The following is an 18,994-nucleotide window of genomic DNA, read 5'->3' as shown; positions in this document are numbered from 1 at the left end:
GGGTATCTTTTCAAAGAACAGTCACTATCTTCTATGCTGCAGGATCTCACTCCTTAGGGGCAGGTTTGGAAGGGCTGTGTCCTGCTGTCTGCCTTTCTCTGGCTCTCCAGAACTCCAGGCCACCCCTTCTCTTCAGATGATACCTCAGTGGAACCACTGGCCCTTCATGAAACGAAAGAGCTGCTCTCAGCTGGTTTTTTTCCAACAGGTGCCATTCACCTCCTCACCACCACCCCCTCTCAACTAGAACAGCAGCCATAACCGAGGGTCATTAAATCTGGTTTTGACTCAGGGACAAGATAGACCAGGCACTGGCCTACAAATGTGGACACTAACAGCTCCTGATAGAACCAGGGTGGAAACTGAGGTATGTGTGACTCACTCATACTTTATCCCCAGCACACTGCTCCAAACACAGATATCCCATTACATACAGTCCCCTGGAGATTTGTATTTTTGACTTTATAATTTCTCAGCAAACACTTATTTAATGGGGGAAAAGTGCTATGTTAGGTGTGCAGGGCATGGTTTCCTTCTCATTTGCTTATGCTCTAGGAAGAACAACACACAAAGGCCTGTGACAGGTGAACAAACTGTGAGATAGGAAAAAAAATCAAAATATTTTCAGGAGAAATTTGTGAGGCTCAACATGTTCAGTGAGGATTTAGAATCATGAAAACTTTCACTGTGGTTAAAGGAATATTGAGTGGCAACGTGGAAGTGGGTGGGACATATTTTGGGTTGGGGACAGGGTAGCCTTTCTAGACTTCTGAAATTACCCTTATAATTTGTCTGAGATTAAAATGTTTTTGTATTATTTCTTACCCTTTTCAAAAAATTACATAAGGTGGCAAGAAAGGATGCTGGTGTCCGTAGGCTTCTGAAAGGCATGTTCTCAGCTGCTGATGCAAACACCGGGGTGTCAATGTGTCCATCAGGAGACACCTGGTACAGTGGGAAGAACAAAGAATCTGGAGACTAAAGCACCCAGACTTACATCCCAGCTGAAGGTGTGTGGCCACATTATTCCATGTCTCTGAACTTCGCTTTCCTCCAGGGATGTCTTACAGATTTAAAGAGGTAAGTAACACATAAAGTGTCTATGAACATTTGGGAGCTGTTTTAATTTATTTCCCTTTTTTCTATACCTAATACTCTAACCAATCTTCAGGATGCTCACTAAATAAAAACAACCAGAATTAATTTGAGCAGTTTTGCTACAACCATTCACAAGTAGTTGAAGGGTAGGGATTTGTCATAATGGAGAAGTGTGGGCAGATCCATATGGAAAACAATATTTGCTGATCACTCAAAAGTTATTTCAGAGACAGAATAAAATGTGTGTGTGTGTTAGGTAATGCTTTGTAAAAACAGTAAAATAAAATCCAGAAAGGAATGGAGAAAGGGAAGTTGAAATTATGAATAGAGTGGTCGGGGAAGGTCTCACCACAAAGCTGAAATGTGTGCAAAGCCTGAAGGAGGTGAGAGAGCCAGCCATATAGTGATAGAGGAAGAAAGCATGCTAAACAGAGGGAACAGTAGATGCCAAAGCCCTGACTGGGGGGAGCACTGGCCTTCTAAATATAGTAGGAGCCCGTGTGACTGGCATGGAATGGGCAAGGATTGTGCAGGCAGTGAGGGGATAAGAGAGGAAACGAATAGCCAGATCACATGGGCCATCTAAGCCCCTCTGAGAAGTTTGGATATGACTCTTGAGTGTATTGGGAATCTATTGGGGCTTGGAACAGAGGGATGCTATTTTTGATTTCTATTTGAAGGTGCTCACTCTGCTTACTATATTGAGAAAGACCAGATTAGGTCAAGGGGAAGAAGGTGGTGACAAACTGGAAGTCAATAAGGTGATATGAGGGTGGTTTGGACCAAGGGTGACAGTGGAAGTATGTGGACATCAGCTGGAGGCTTCTGACAAAGGTTTTGATTCCCTAATAGGACAGAACATGCTGAAGTGATCCTTCCCTCTTTACTCTTCTTTATGAATTTGATGACCTGACTTGTAGTAGCCATCTTTGGTCAAAAAACATCCTACAATGTTGACCAGGGGCATTGTCTCCCTAACCAAAACTAATGACTGCTCATCTCTAGATTTCTTGTTTTGTGAATAAACAAACCTCTGTTACTTGCAGCTGAATGCATCTTCAGGGACACAGTGCCCTCAATGACACCCTCTGTCTCCTGTACTTCATCAGGACCCCAGTGACCTGAAAAGTCAGGCTCCAAGCTGTCCAAGGAATCAAAGAATTCTTGTGTGATTGCAGGAGGAAAAAGAATTTGAAACACATTCTCTCCTAATCCCTCTTCATCTGAGCTAATTTCCAAATGGAAAAAGTAATCAATTGAAGTTATATATATAGCTTATTCAAAGAGCTGAATGAGTGGCTGGAAACAATTCCCCAAACTATGGTTTCCACTGAATAATTGAAATTATGCTGGGGCATGGAAATTTTTCAGCAAATAAAATATGCCTGAAAATCTATTAAAGATATGTCTGCAAAAATCATTTGCAAAAGCCCAACTCAGCAATAAAAAATAAATTACATTTCTGTTCTTGCTGTTGTTCCCTTTGGGAAAGAGCATATTACTACTACTTTGTGGACAAATGGAACCAGTGAATTTTGGAATGAAGAACTCTACAAGTTCTAACCATGAGGTTTAGACATTAGGTGATAATTCTACACTGAAAAGTAAACAGGGAAAAATTTCCCTGATTTAATGTTGCTCAGGTAAGATATATGCTGTTTTGTCTTATCCGTGGGGGTTTTTGGAATTAGAGTTTTCCATCTGTGACTTTGAGTGACAGACAACTTTACTCAGAGATTTGGGAGCTCATTTGGGTTATTTGGACAAGACCTATGGGGTTCAAAGAGCTCACTAGAATCCCTTATTTCTATTTTCATCTTATCCTGAGCACAGGGCTCAGAAGAGAAAGTCCCTTCAAAGGTTAAGTTAGAAAGTTGACCAAGGGAATGTAATTTTTGAACTATAAACTTAAAGACCTTCTGAGTAATTTTTTTCCAGCATGGGGCATCTCTGCCAATTGGCTTCAAAAACTGGGTTTATGTTTCCATAACCTTCCTATACTCTCTATATTGGTTCAGATTGCTTGCTGAACACCTCTTTAAATTAAGACTACGTAGCTTAAAGCCACAATCCTTTTGCCTGTTTCTTCTTTCTTATCTCATTATTTTTTGTCACAGCTCAGGGTACTGGCCTGGGGTTTGCTAACTGCCTTGGGCAGGGCGGAATCTGTGATTTCCTCTCTCGAGATGGGCATTGGCACTCAGGGATTTCACATTTATGCTAGGCTGGGCCAAGCAGATTCATTCCAGGGGAAATTTGGAATGGGAAAGAGACACAACTTCTCACAGAGTCCAAACCTCCTCCTAACTATCATAGCTATGATTCCATTACTTAAAAGAAGCCATTGCCTTTGGCCCCAAATTAAGAAAAAAAAAATCAGCTACCCATTATCAATTAGCTGCTGCAATAGAGGAAGGTCATGGAGGGGCTGAGGGGAGTTGTTGAAACAAAGATAGGATGATGTGACATCACACGCTGCTTCTTCCAAGCACAGAGTGAACTTCAACAATGGTACCAACCTTTGTCCTGTGAGCAAATCAAGTGTGTTTGGGAACAGTGGCGGGGTGGGAAGAGAGGTGATGAACGGTTGTTCATTCCTTTCATGGTGAAAGCAACTTTAGCAGAGGTTAGAAAGAGAGTGCGTTAAAAAGAGAAATTTCTGTAAGATACTGGATGAAGAACTTTGTGTTTTAACTCATTTAATCTTCAAAACAACCCATTGAGGAAGATACTTTTATCTTCTTCATTTTACAGACAAAGTAAAAGGTGCTTAAAGTTAAGCAATTTGCCTTGGGTCATGGGTAGCAAACAATGTCAAGGCCATTGCTCTTTACCTCTACAGACTGCTTTGAGGGTGGCCCAATTGGCTTCTGCAGAAGCTTAAGGTGTGTAGAATTGAGTTTCTGTTTCATGGTGGCCTGACATGTGCTCTCTCACCCATGTGTGCACACCTGCTCCCTCGATTTCCTTCCCCACCCCCTCCTCCCTGCCTCTTTCCCAGTGGGCCCTCTGCGAGCAATGGCTAAGAGTGTTGGTCTGAAGGGGACAGTTGCCTCAGTAGCCTCTGGTCTATTTGTAGTGGGGTGCTGGCTGGCTGCATGCAACTGAGCCTGGCAGTCGCAGGCCTTGGCATTGTCTGTTGGCCTCACTGATTTCTCCCACCTCGGAAGCAACCTGAATATGATTTGAAAGGCATCTGACAATTCCAATGTGTATTGTTTAGTTTTCTGATGTAGCTGGAGGGGATGGCAGTAGAAGCCCAGGTCAAAAATAATACAGGAAGGATTAGAGAACCCAATGGGGAGAATAAAGGAACACCTGCTGCTGCCTGCTGCCATGAAATCAGGTTACCCTGGTGGTGGCGTGCTGACCGGAAGGCTAGGTGTGATTGAGATGGTTTCTGGACCCCAGGGAAGCATTCCTTATGTGCCCCCATACTTTTTTTTAAAGTTTATTATTTTAAAAATATTTTTAAGCTTATTTATTTATTTTGAGAGAGAGAGAGAGAGAGAGAGAATATCCCAAGCGGGCTCTTCACTGTCAGCACAGAGCCTGATGTGGGGCTTGAACGCAGGAACTGTGAGATCATGACCTGAGCCAAATCCAAGAATTGTATGGTTAACCCAGGCACCCCCACATGCCCCATTCTTATCTTGTGTTCTGAAATTCCATAATTAGACATTAACTTTAAAGCTCCTTGTCTTATTTTAAAAATCAATGGTGCATTATCTAGTAAAAAGAGAATAGGGAGAAAAATATTGTGCTGGTAGAAAGATCAAGATTCTCAAAATCAGAAAATCTGTAAGAAATTTACTTTAATTATACCATACATATAAACATTTCAAAAACTAAATTTTGTTTTGAATGACCTGTGGGGGTGACTGTATAATGTCAAGAGCTTTTTATTGCCTAGTGCTTTTTTAGTACATTAGGTCTTAATTTGAGCCTAGTTAAAATATAAATACTCTTGGGAAACTATCACTTTGTATTAGTTTTCGATTTTGTTGTAACAAACTACTACACATTTAACAACTTAAAACAACAGCTATGTATTAGCTTCATAATTACAACTTGTCACTTCATTTCTGGGCCTCAAGCTTCCAGTCTGTAATATGCTGCGTGTGAAATGGTGGTGTTTTTAACAGTGTTATTAGTTTAGACTTTCTGAAACTTGGTTCCAAAGTCATACAATGTTCTCTAGTTGTACAGATGCTTGGCATCCCTTATAAGGAGTGATGAAAGAACTGAGGATGGCTCATTAAAATGGAACCCTATTGAATGTGCCCTGCCAACACAGCCCTGCAGGTCACCATAGCATCTGAAGGGTAGCTTTGAAAAAGTAATTGATGTCAGAGGATGGTCAGGATGAGGGTGGCCAGACTAGTGTGTCACAAGGTAGTTCATTCGAGCTCTCTTATTCCCAAGCATTTGGATAGAACTCCCTGCCATGCTTGAGGTTTTCAGAAATCAAAGTAAAAAGCAAACAATAGTAAGGCTTCTTAATATTTAGGAGCAGAACATGTGTGGAAGACACTATTGCTGCCAACCAATACTTCCTGCTTTCCTGCCTTTAGACAACCAGTATGATTTTACTTCCCCAGCCTCTGAAGACGGATGTTCCATGTGATCTTTGTGGTCAATGAAATGTGAGTGGGAGAGGTATGGGTCACTTCTGGGGGGAAATGCTTAAGAACTGGTTTGTGACTCTAATGAATGTTGCTGCATATTGCTTATTTACAAGTTGCTAAGGAAGTAAACCTTAAAGGTTCTCACCATAAGAAAAAGCAATGTGTAACTACACATGGTGATGGATGTTAACTAGAATTACTGCGATGATCATATCACGATATACAAGTATCAAGTCATTCTCTTGTACCCCTAAAATTAATATAAAGTTAAATATCAGTTCAATCTCAATTTAAACAAAAGGAAAAAGAGGAAAATAATCCTTGTACTCTAAAGAAGCAAGCTAAGAATACCAGAAAATTAAAAAAAAACAAAAAACAAAAAAAACAACCAGAACAACTGGTGTGGTTGTCCATGTTTTCTCTTCCTCTTCTACAGTGACCATACAAGTTGGGATGATAGGTAATATAACACCCAAGACAGCTACCTGGAAGGTGTCAGAACTTGCATATACTGAGAAGTAAACTATTGTTTTTTAAGCTTTTAAGATTTGGGGGTTGTTAGTTATGGTAGTGCAATCTAGCATAACTTGACTTATACAGAAAGAAACAGGCCCTAAAATTTGGTCAATGGTAGAGATTGTGGTTTAGAGATAAATACCACTTTCCAGACAGAGGACAGAAAAAAGCCCTCATAATCCAGCTTCCTGGATGAACCATTTTGGTTTTTCTTTTTAAGCTCCCTCCCAGGCTTGAGGGAGTTGGTGAAGTGTTAAAAAGCAGATAGCAGGGATCTCAAAGAGATGAAGAATTAGTCTGGATTCACAGATCGAACTGCCAACCGCTGGCCGACTGAGAGCTGGTTGGATTTCCAAGCTTGGGTTTCTAAGGAAATACCTTTAACGATATTGTCTGAAGTCTTCTAGTTTACTTGTTTCAGCTCTGATAGGCTGTATGCAAGAAAAAGCATTAGAACTGTCTTTCAACTAAATAACTTGGGATCTTTTGAACTCTTGTTATCTTTGGGCTGATGTGTTTTGACCATCTTCTCAAAAAAACTCTCCCTGGTGCTTCTGATTCAGATTTATTTCCTGGAATGGTCTTCTGAGCTCACCCTTTGCTCCCTGTCTTTCTTTTCTTTTTCCAGAAGAGAATCTATTGTAAGCCAAACATCAATCCCCGAATCTAAAATTTAGGACTGCACTTTATGGAAATTGAGCCTGTATTGTTCTTCTCAACACCAGCCAAGGTATCCTAGACGATCCTGGGGGATAACAACCAGCTCTACCACAGAGCCCCAGGCACTGCTCTCCTGTGTCTTTTTCACATGTGAGAGTAATCAGAAAGTTCAGATAGTTTGTTAACTTGATAAATATTGACAATGCTCACACCTATGTAAAAGCAGTATTAGGTACTTTGGGGATACAAAGATGAGTAAGAACTTCTCTGCTTCCTAAATATTCACTACTAGTTGTAGCTCACACACTGCAATAATTAAGAGTAAAAAAATGGTATGTTAAAAGAGGTTCTGAGAGCCCTGTTCTCCTGATTACTATTTAGGTGACTTTGATAGAATAATTTGATTATCAATTTAACTTGACTAAATTATAGAATACCTCAAGGCTCAGTTTGGGCGGGTTTGTTATGTTCAAAGGAGCAATATGGTGGCCAAAAGATTATACAAAATATTTCAGTGCTTTAATCAATTTTTTATTGAAGTGGGAAAGAGGCTAGTATGTTCTTAATACATGGCCACCCTCTTTAAGATAGTTTTTCTCCCATTGCTGCTCCTTTTAATATCCTTTGCCTTCTGAAAGTCTTTCCCTTCTGTTCTCATTTCCCTGTCCCTGAAAACCATCAACTGATGGTTGTAAACACAATTATTCTCTCCATTTTCCCTTTGCCCTTTCCAGAATCTCCACACTGCAGAACAACCCAGGGGCTGATCTGGCTTGCAAGAATTCTTCCTCCTTAGATGCCTGAGTGAGTAGGCACACATACGTTTTTGTCCCTCTATTTGTCCCTCTTATTCCACAATAATACTTTTGTCTCTGTTAAATATTGAGAATATTTACATTAAATTGAGTTCTGAGGCACCTGGGTGGCTCAGTCAGTTGTGTCCAACTCTTGGTTTTGGCTCAGGTTGTGAGTTTGAGCCCCACATTAGGCTCTGCACTGACAGCACAGAGCCTGCTTGGGGTTCTCTCTCTCTCTCTCCCTTTCTCTCTGTCCCTTCCCTATGCTCTCTCTCTCTTTTTCTCAAAATGGATAAATAAATTAAACAAAAATTGAGTTTCTTAACCTTTGAAAATTTTCATAACATTTGTTCATTGCTATTTTGGGATTGAGCATGGTATAGGTTAAAGCATCCTGGTCTGAGAGGTAAGGAACTCTGCCCCCACTGGATTCATCACTTTGGAAAAGTCACTGAACATCAGGGTAATGTGGTTGCTTGACTATAAACTAAGAGGAGATGGATCATTTGGATCTCTGATGCTACAATAAGTAGAATCCTGAGTAATTGCCTAGGTGAGGGCAGGCACTGAGTGGAGGAGAGTGCTGGCACCATCTATATTGTCCTAAAGAGACAGCACAGTTAGAGAAAGCTCTCCCTGTTCATATGATTCTCAGTGCAAGTGCAGAATGTTTGGCCCTATGTTGAATCATGAAACATGTCAAGGATGGTTAATTAGTCTATAACAAAGATTAAAATATTTTAACGGTTTAAAAGGAAAGTTCATGCATCCTGCACTCCTTGATTGTCATAGTTCTTAAAAAAAATCTTCATTTTCTTTTCCTTTTGTTAATCTGTAGGGCAGTAACTGCAATTTGTGGTTCTTAACATGGGCGTGGCTTTGCTGTGGCACTCTTTCACTAGCGTGACTAATGGCATGAGCTATTTCTCCAAGCACATGCAATGCTCATGTGTCATCAAGCTACTGCCCTGTGTTAACTTTCCTCTTGCAGCATCACCTTGGGCTTTTTATTTGGCAACACCTATATTGAGATATAATTTGCATACTACACAATTCATCCATTTATAGTATGTAATTTAATGTTTTTTAGTATGTTCTCAGAGTTGGGCAACCATCACCACAATCAATTTTTAGAACCCCAAAGAGAACCCCTCTACCCATACACATCACTCCCCATCCCCCACTTCCCCAGCCCCTGGCAACCACCAATTTATTGTCTCTGTGGATTTCCCTATTTTGGGCATTTCACATGAATGGAGTCATAAAATATGTGGTCCTTTGTAACTGGCTTCTTTTACTTGGCTTGATGTTTTCAATGTTCATCCATGTTGTAGCATGTATCAGTACTTCATCCTTTTTATGACCAAATGATATTTCACTGTATGGATATATACCACATTTTGCATACCCATTCAACTGTTTTTTTATTTTTATTATTATTATTTTTTTTTAATTTTTTTTAACGTTTATTTATTTTTGAGACAGAGAGAGACACAGCATGAACGGGGGAGGGGCAGAGAGAGAGGGAAACACAGAATCAGAAGCAGGCTCCAGGCTCTGAGCCATCAGCCCAGAGCCCGATGCGGGGCTCGAACTCACGGACCGCGAGATCGTGACCTGGCTGAAGTCGGACGCTTAACCAACTGAGCCACCCAGGCGCCCCTCAACTGTTTTTTTTTTTTTTTTAAATTACATTTATTCATTTTTGAGAGACAGAGAGAGACAAAGCATGACTGGGGGAGGGGCAGAGAGAGAGAGAGAGAGAGAGAGGGAGACACAGAATCCGAAGCAGGCTCCAGGCTCCGAGCTGTCAGCGCAGAGCCTGGCGTGGAGCTGGAACTCAAAAACCTCGAGATCATGACCTGAGCTGAAGTCGGATGCTTAACCAACTGAGCCATTCAGGCACCCCCCCCATTCAACTGTTGATGGACCATCACTTCCTTTTTCCCCTTTATTTTTTCAAACTTAGTCTCATAATTTTGCTAAGACATGTTATGAATCCAAAAGCCACTGGAGAAGAAGCCCATAGCTGTTTTCTTCACCAGAATCTATGTGTATGCATGTTGGACAGGCACCCCCACACTCTGTATACCTACATAGAAGCTGGGTGACCCTATGGTAAGAACATGAGGCTCCTGAGTCAGACTAATTGGCTTGGAATTTTGTTTTTTACCACTTATTGTCAAGCAGCATTTAGCTTCACGTTTTAAAGGCTTGCCCCTTTTCCCTTTTGATTTTATCTCTTCCCTCATCCTGCTCCCTGGGAGCTGATGCGATAATCCTAGACTGTAAGATCAAAGCCAAAAATACAATAGGATAGCCGCAAGATGGAATTTGGTTCCTGAAGTGAGAGGCTGCAAGTAATAGCCCCTAAGCATGTGGCATAGGATTAGTTGAAGTGGTCAGGTAGTGGGTGAAAAGACACAGATCACAGGCTAATAAGCTGGCAAGCCTTGGTCTGCGGTGGCAAAACAAGAGTAAAAACTCTTCTCTGAGTTCACAGGGAGGCAGAGCAGGGGCAGACTGAGTCCATAGTATTAGGGAACTGGTGGGAAGTTTTTACAGTGTGGTATCTGTTGATACTCTTGCCATATAAGAGATGCGCTCTGGCCAGGGTTAACAGCTTGTAGGCATTGGGGGAAGGGAGCATGGCTTTGCTAAAATAGGATTCTATCTGTGTCCGGCAATCTAAGCAACTGACAGTGCAGTCATACTGGGGACCCGGCAGGGCTGAAAATACCAAGAACGTTTGTATTGCAAACTGAAGTGGTTGATAGGGACTCTTTACCAGGATATAGCTCATGGCTGTAGGTCTATCTCTTGTGTCCTCTGTTATGAGTTCTCTGCGTCACCATAAGCAAAGTAACATAATAATAGTGACAAAGATCAGGTAGGGTGTTGTCTTTGCTCTAATGCCTACTGTCTCAATGGGTTCAAGGTGGCCACTGTGAAGATTAATGGGAGGGTATGCAGCGCACAGGCCAAGAATAACAGACTCTGCAGTGGTTGGCAAACTGCAGTCCATCAGGTGAATCTGACAGGCCACTTGTTTTCATATGGCCCTGCCCAACCTTAAAACAGGTGAGAAAAAATGTGCACATTTGTTTGCTCTCTTACTACGTAACTCCCTACATAACACTCTTGATTTTGCCTTTGGGCCCACTAAGTCCAAAATATTTACTATTTAGCCCTTTTACAGGACAAGTTTGCCAACCTCTACATTCTAGTCTTAGGCCTAGAGATGAGGTCAAGATAAGATCTTGTGCCCAGAGTGAGTGCAGGAAAATTAAATGGGCAAGAAGCTTAGCAAATTTTCAAGGGAATTTTATTGCTATAAGTAACTCTTATCTTTATCCACAAAAGTCTGTAATTGTTCAACCTCTGAAATAATGCTGTTGATCTCAAACCTGCCTCAGCAGGAAGTGGGCTATCAGCCTACAGTGAAAAGCATGCTCTCCAAAACCTACATGTTCTCCAAGGATACACACAGAGTACCACGTGAGCCAATGGCCAACTTACCTTGAGGCCTGAGAAGGCACCTTTGCAATCTTTGCCCTGTGGGATTTAACAAAACCATAATAAGCCAGTGACTGCCACATGTTGCTGGAGTCACCCTTTTCCAAATGGATGTTTTATTTGCCACTATGGAGTCATAGTCCATCATCCCATATTGTGTGTTTGTGTGTGTGTGTGTGTGTGTGTGTGTGTGTGCCCGCCCTCTAGTTGGCATGTCACTGGGCAGCGAGAAGCTGTGTGCATTTCTGAAGCATTTGAGTTTACAAGATGTGAGTGGAAGGTAGTCTCTAATCTAGTCCCAGGGATATGACCCTAAAACCACGTTTTCATTTAGATATTCAAACATTTCTACATCATTTGCATTTTGTACAAAATACCTGTATATTATTTTGCCTTAAAAATAAAAGCTGTGAAATGAAAAGAAAAATTCTGCCATACACATTCGGCTATGGAAATATTTGTCAGCTCTCTTCAAACTTTGGAAACAAAGGGAGACAGAGCTGGGGCATTTTAATCCAGTTCATAATCACTCTTGGGAAAGGGGCAAATTTTTCTGTAGTCTTTTTGTGCTTCTAACATCTTTGATTTTTTTTTTTCTCATTTTGCTAAACCAGTATCTTAAGATGGGACTCAGTTATTTTTTTTTTTCCTTTTGAGGGACAAGTAGTTCTCATTAATTAATTACACAATCATTATAGCTATATCTTAGTAGGTTTAGACATTAGTGCAATAATATCATCCTGATGTTACCGACCTAACCCAACTCTTAAAATGGCCCTTACTCCATTTTAGTCCTTTTTGATATGTATTTTTATTTCATAATTTTTTAATTTTTAAAATATAATTTATTGTCAAACTGGCTTATATACAACACCCAGTGCTCATCCCATAAAGTGCCCTCCTCAATGCCCATTTTCCCTCTCCCCTACCACTCTATCCAACCTTAGTTTGTTCTCTGTATTTAAGAGTCTTTTATGGTTTGCCTCCCTCCCTATCTGTAACTATTGTTTTTCCCCTTCCCTTCCCCCATGGTCTTCTGTTAAGTTTCTCAAGCTCCACATATGAGTGAAAACAGAAGACACCTGTCCTTCTCTGACTGACTTACTTTACTCACTCATTCTGGGTTCTCTGTTCTATTCCATTGCTCTGTGTGTCTGTTCTTGTGCCAGTACCATACTGTCTTGATGATTACAGCTTTGTAGTAGAGGCTGAAGTCTGGGATTGTGATGTCTCCCACTTTGTTTTTCTTCTTCAATATTACTTTGGCTATTTGGGGACTTTTGTGGTGCCATATACATTTTAGGATTGTTTGTTCTAGCTTTGAGAAGAATGCCAGTACAATTTTGTTTGGGATTGCATTGAATGTGTAGATTGCATTGGGTAGTATTGACATTTTAACAATATTTGTGCTTCCAATCCATGAGCATGGAATGTTTTTCCATTTCTTTATATCTTCTTCAATTTATTTCATAAGCTTTCTATAGTTTTCAGCATACAGATCTTTTACATCTTTGGTTAGGTTTATTCCTAGGTATTTTATGGTTCTTGGTGCAATTGTGAATGGGATCCATTTCTTTATTTCTCTTTCTGTTGCTTCATTATTGGTTTATAAAAATGCAACTGATTTCTGTACATTGATTTTGTACCCTGTGACTTTGCTGAATTCATGTATCAGTTCTAGCAGTCTTTTGGTGGAGTCTTTCGGGTTTTCCATGTAGAGTATCATGTAATCTGTGAAAAGTGAAAGTTTGATTTCTTCTTTGCCATTTTTGATGCCTTTGATTTCTTTTTGTTGTCTGACTGCTGATGCCAGGACTTCCAACACTATGTTAAACAACAGTGGTGAGAGTGGACATCCCTGTCGTGTTCCTGATTTTAGGGGGAAAGCTCTCAGTTTTTCCCCATTGAGGATGACATTAGCTGTGGACTTTTAACATATGGCTTTTATGATGTTTAAGTATGTTCCTTCTATCCTGAATTTCTTGAGGGTTTTTATTAAGAAAGGATATTGTATTTTGTCAAATAATTTTTCTGCATCTACTGACAGGATCATATCGTTCTTATCTTTTCTTTTATTAATGTGATGTATCACATTGATTAATTTGTGAATACTGAACCAGCCCTGCAGTCCACGAATGAATCCCACTTGATCATGGTGAATAATTTTTTTTGTATGCTGTTGAATATGATTTGCTAGTATCTCGTTGAGAAATTTTGCATCAATGTTCATCAAGTATATTGACCTGTAATTGTCTTTTTTTGTGGGGTCTCTGTCTGGTTTGTGAATCAAGGTAATGCTGGCTTCATAGAACGAGTCTGGAAGTTTTCCTTCCATTTCTATTTCTTTGGAACATCTTGAGAAGTATAGGTATTAACTCTGCTTTAAATGTCTGGTAGAATTCCCCAGGGAAGCTTTGCTCCAGGACTCTTATTTGTTGGGAGACTTTTGATTATTAATTCAATTTCTTTACTAGTTATGGGTCTGTTCAAATTTTCTATTTCTTCCCGTTTGAGTTTTGGTAGTGTGTGGGTGTCCAGGAATTTGCCTATCTCTTCCAGGTTGTCCAGTTTGTTGGCATATAATTTTTTATAGTATTCTCTGATAACTGCTTGTATTTCTGAGGGATTGGTTCTGATAAATCCATTTTCATTTGTGATTCTATCTATTTGGGTCCTCTCTGTTTTCTTTTTGAGAAGTCTGGCTAGGGGTTTATCAATTTTGTTTATTTTTTCAAAAAACCAACTCTTAGTTTCATTGATCTGTTCTCCCATTTTTTGTTTTTGGATCTATATTGTTTATTTCTGCTCTGATCTTTATTGTTTCTCTTCTTTTTCTGGGTTTTGGCTTTCTTTGTTTTTCTGCTTCTAGTTCCTATAGGCGTGCTGTTAGATTTTGTATTTGGGATTTTCCTTGTTTCTTGAGATAGCCTGGATTCAATGTGTTTTCCTCTTAGGACTGCCTCTGTTGCATCCCAAAGGGTTTTGATTGTTGTGTTTTCATTTTCATTTGTTTCCATATATTTTTTAATTTCTTCTTTATTTGCCTGGTTGACCCAGTCCTTCTTCAGTAGGATGTTCTTTAACCTCCATTCATTTGGAGGTTTTCCAAATTTTTTCCCGTGGTTGATTTCAAGTTTCATAGCATTGTGATCTGAAAGTGTGCATGCTATGATCTCAATTATTTTATATTTTTTGAGGGCTGTTTTGTGACCCAGGATGTGATCTATCTTGGAGAATGTTCCATGTGCACTCGAGAAGAATGCGTATTCTGCTGTTTTAGAATGAAAAGTTCTAAATATATCTGTCAAGTCCATCTGGTCCAGCCTATCATTCAGGGCCATTGTTTGTTTATTGATTTTCTGCCTAGAGGATGTGTCCATTGTTGTAAATGGAATATTAAAGTCCCCTGCAATTACCACACTCTTACCAATAAGATTGCTTATGTTTCTGATTGTGTTATCTGTAGGTTTCATGTTTGTAGTGATGTCTCTGGTGCTTTGTGGCCCTTGCAACATTTCACTCACAGAGTCCCCCTTAGGATCTCTTGTAGGGCTGGTTTAGTGGTGATGAATTCCTTTAGTTTTTGTTTGTTTGGGAAAACCTTTATCTCTCCTTCTATTCTGAATGACAGGTTTGCTGGATAAAGGATTCTTGGCTGCATATTTTTCCTATTTAGCACATTGAATATTTCCTGCCACTCCCTTCTGGCCTGCCAAGTTTCAGTATATAGGTCTGCTACTACCCCTATGTGTCTACCCTTGTATGTTAAGGCCCGTTTATCCCTAGTTGCTTTCAGAATTCTCTCTTCATCTTTGTATTTTGCCAGTTTCACTGTGATATGTTGTGCAGAAAATTGATTCAAGTTACATCTGAAGGGAATTCTCTGTGCCTCCTGGATTTCAATGTCTGTTTCCTTCTCTAGGTGGGAGAAATTCTCAGCTATGTTTTGTTCAACATTGGCCCCTTTCTTTCTCTTCTTCTGGAAATCCTATGATACAGATATTGTTCCGTTTCATTGAATCACTTAGTTCTCTAATTCTCCCCTCATGATCCAGAGTTTTTTTTTTTTAATCTCTCTTTTTCTCAGCTTCCTCTTTTTCCATAATTTTATCTTCTAATTCACCTATTCTCCCCTCTGCCTCTTCAATCCTCGCTGTGACCACCTCGTTTATTTTGCACCTCATTTATAGCATTTTTAATTCATCATTAGTATTTTTTAGTTCCTTGATCTCTGCAATAATAGATTCTCTGCTGTCTTCTATGCTTTTCTCAAGCCCCGTGATTAGTCTTATGACTATTATTCTAAATTCTTGTTCAGTTATATTGTTTATATCTGTTTTGAGCAATTCTTTAGCTGTCATTTCTTCCTGGAATTTCTTTTTAGGAGAATTCTTCCATTTCATCATTTTGGCTAATTTTCTGTCCTTTATGTGTTTAAAAGCTTGTTATATACCCTGCACCTAAGAGCCTTAATATATTAAATAAGGGTTGGGGTGCCTTGGTGGCTCAGTCAGTTAAGCGTCTGACTTCAGCTTAGGTCATGATCTCATGGTTCGTGATTTTGAGCCCCACATCGGGCTGTGTGCTGACAGCTCGGAGCCTGAAGCCTGCTTCAGATTCTGTGTCTCCCTCTCTCTCTGACCCTCCCCCGCTTGTAGTTGGTCTCTGTGTCTCTCAAAAATAAACAAACGTTAAAAAAAAAAAAAAAGAGGGGTCATACACTGTCCAGGGCCTGGCCCTTCAGAAGTTGTGTTTTGGAGAGTGTTACTTGCTCTCTGTTGTGACTGTGGGTAGTTTATCTCCCAACTCGTAGTGATGTTTTGGACCTTTCCCCAGGTGTGTTTTGATTTCTTCATTGAAGTAGCCCTGGAAAGGAAAACAAACAAACAAACAGAAAACAAAAACATGCAAACACACACACAAACAAAACAAAAACAAAAAAACAGAAACACCAGCTACAAGTAAACAACAGGGTGGAGGCAGTGCTGATGGAAGAGGCCTTATGTCATACAAAGAGGGAAATTACAGGGGTTAGGAAAAAGAAAAAATAAAAATTGACCAGACAGAGAAACTATATGGCTTAATCCACAGAGAGAGAAAGGAAAATAAAGAAGGGGGTGGGGAAAAAGAAAAGAAAATAGAATTGGCCAGACAGAGAAACTATACAGCTTAATCAAGAGAGAGACAAAGGAAAATAAAGAAGGAAGTATAGAACACGTACCAAGAGAATGGATTAAATATGTCTGCTTAACCAACAACCAGAGTAACCAGACTAAAGGAGGGAAGAGATAAGAAGGAAAAAAGGAAGGAAGAGTGTATTTATATAATAAGAACTGTCTGAGAAGTAAACCAGGCAATGCAACACGGCTAGTGGGGTCTGGAGGAGAGGTCCACCTGATTCATCAGCATCAAACCCTGAGTGGAGGGGCGTGGTTTGGTGTGGGCGGGTTCCGCCTCCACTGGGCCCCGAGGTCAGATCCCTGAGACCCCACCTTGGTGGTTGTGAGGAGAAAAATGCCCCCCCCCCCCCCCCCCCCCCCCCCGCCACCGCCAGTCTCTCCTCCCCTGACCTGGTTTCCCAAACCATTCTGTTCCAGCCGTTCTCACTGAGCAGTGAGTGAAAAGGAGGCAGTTTGTCCCGCTCCACCGACTCTCATGTCCTGGAGCTTGGCTGGGATTCAAACGCCTGCTCCGTGTGCCCCAACACTGGGGAAGCGCAGCTCTGTGCCGCCCCATATGTGGTCTTTGATTGACGGTCGCAGGGAGGCTTTGCCTTTTGAGCGGATATAAACCCTCTTCTCACAGCATTTCAGGGAGAGGATCGCTTTCTCCTAGTGTGGACTGCGCCCCTGACCTAGCCGCGAGGCCGGGGCTGGCACCCCTCCTCCCCAGGTGTGCGACCTGGGAAGCTGGCCCCAGTCCGCAGCAAGCCCTGCAGTTAAAGATTGGATCTTTCTCAGTTCCCGTCTGAGGTTTTCCTCTTGTCCAGATACAGTCCTATGCTTCCCCAGCCACTCTTTATCTTCCCTTTGTCTCTCTGCAGAAGGGGATTCCTCCCCTCTGTTCCTTTTATCTCTCCCAGTTCGCAGTCACGCACCTGTGGCCCATCACGTTGTCCCGGTGGGTCCCTGGAAGCCACCTTGTCTTTTTGTCTCCTGGACTCTTGGAGTTCAAAGTCTTTTGGCTTCAACCCTGCTTTATTTGAGAGTCGAGGGAACTTCGGATCCCCTTACTTCTCCACCATGTTGGCCCCTCCTCCTTTGGTATGTATTTTTAATGGTTACAATCGTACAAAAATTTTATGTGTTGTGTTTTTACTAAATACTATGTAAAGGAATATTTCTGTGTTTTTATATAGTCTTATAAATTAAGTTTTTTAATGGCTGCTTCATGTTCTGTGTAATAGAGATTTCTGTTGTAGTTATCTATTGCTGTGCAACAAACCACTCAGAACTTAGTGACCTGAAGCAACAACAGTCATTGTATTATCTTCCATGTGTCAGCGACTTGGGAAAGACTTGTCTGAGTGGTTTAAGTTCAACCAGTTGCCATCATATGGTGGCTGGATCTGGGACAGAAGGGCAGCTTGGGGCTGACTGCGTATCTATCTCTCTTTATATAGTCCCAGAGCATCTCAAAATGACTTGTGTTAATTTGGGCCCCCTCACAATATGGCGACCTCAGGATGCTAGGACTTCTTACGTGGTGGCTCAGGGCTCCAACAGAAGTGTTCTAACAGCCAGGCAGAAGCTGTACTGTCTTCTATGACCTTCATACAGTGCCCCTCCAGCTGCACTAACCAGTAACCAAGGTCAGCCCAGATTCAATGGAAAGGAATATGTTATGCTGGCTGGGTGATGAAAGAGTCTGCAGAGATGTTTCAAAATTCAGTTTCACAACCAGCTTAGTTATTCTTTTATCACTGGACATTTGTTTACTTCTGTTTTTTTTTTTTTTTTTTTTTTTTTTTTTACCAAGATAATATTGTGATAACATCTCCATGTGTATAGCTTTTCCCATATTTTGTATGAAAGTAGGATTATCAAGTCTGGCAATATAATCTTTCATATGGTCCCTGAAATATATTGCCAAGTAACTTTCCAAAAGGATAGTATCGATTTAAAATGCTACATGCAATGTAGGTGACAATATTTTTGATGCATCATTATTAGCAATATAAATTACCATTAGACTTTTATTCAGTTAACTTAATATGTAAAATGTTTGTTTAATTTGCATTATTTTTATAATTGGCAAAGTTGTCTTTCATGTTTGTGGATTTTATTATATCATTGTCTTCCTAGTTTATGTACTGGGGTCTGAATGTGTTTATTGAAAGTTGCTTGAACTTTTACATGCTAAGAATGTCAGCCACTTCTATATCATATTTGCCAGCTTAATCTTTTTCTTTTGGTTAATAACTTTCATTGGATGTTAGGTGTTTCTAACTGTTTTCTACAAATCTGTTCATTGTTCTCTGTGATTTCTTCTATCACATTTGTACTTAGAAAGTCATCCCTCCTCCAAACTTTCCAGATGTACAAAATTATCAGTTATGTGAGTATCTATATTTATATTTTCATGGTAGCAGTTTTATATTTAACTTCTTATTCATTTTAAATTTATTCATTATGTTACTTGGGTCTAAAGTAATTCTTCCTCTAATGCTAATCAGCAAAACCAGAGCTATGAGATATGTCCACCTTTGCCTTCATTGATTTATGACATCTTTTTGCTACATATAAAATTCTGATTTTAGGCTATGGTCTAATTCTGGAC

The 18,994-nt window shown here is 40.3% G+C and overlaps 1 protein-coding gene across 23 annotated transcripts in view; it reads left to right on the top strand.

Moving 5' to 3' along the window:
* The window catches only part of LOC115522300, a 99,994-nt gene that overhangs the window by 40,028 nt on the left and 40,972 nt on the right, over positions 1-18,994 (top strand). For 14 of the 23 annotated variants that reach the window (XR_003971332.2, XR_003971328.2, XR_003971327.2 and 11 more), the window contains 6 exons: positions 209-367; positions 848-1,080; positions 2,145-2,741; positions 5,609-5,744; positions 6,871-6,972; positions 7,637-7,706. The gene's annotated coding sequence lies outside the window, so the exon portion shown is untranslated. The remainder of the gene's footprint in view (positions 1-208; positions 368-847; positions 1,081-2,144; positions 2,742-5,608; positions 5,745-6,870; positions 6,973-7,636; positions 7,707-18,994) is intronic. The other 9 variants (XR_003971319.2, XR_003971317.2, XR_003971335.2 and 6 more) reach the window with 9 other exon arrangements.

Source organism: Lynx canadensis, chromosome C1 (genome assembly GCF_007474595.2).
Source record: "Lynx canadensis isolate LIC74 chromosome C1, mLynCan4.pri.v2, whole genome shotgun sequence".
Lineage (NCBI taxonomy): Eukaryota > Metazoa > Chordata > Mammalia > Carnivora > Felidae > Lynx > Lynx canadensis.
This window is presented reverse-complemented; position numbering and strand designations above follow the sequence as displayed.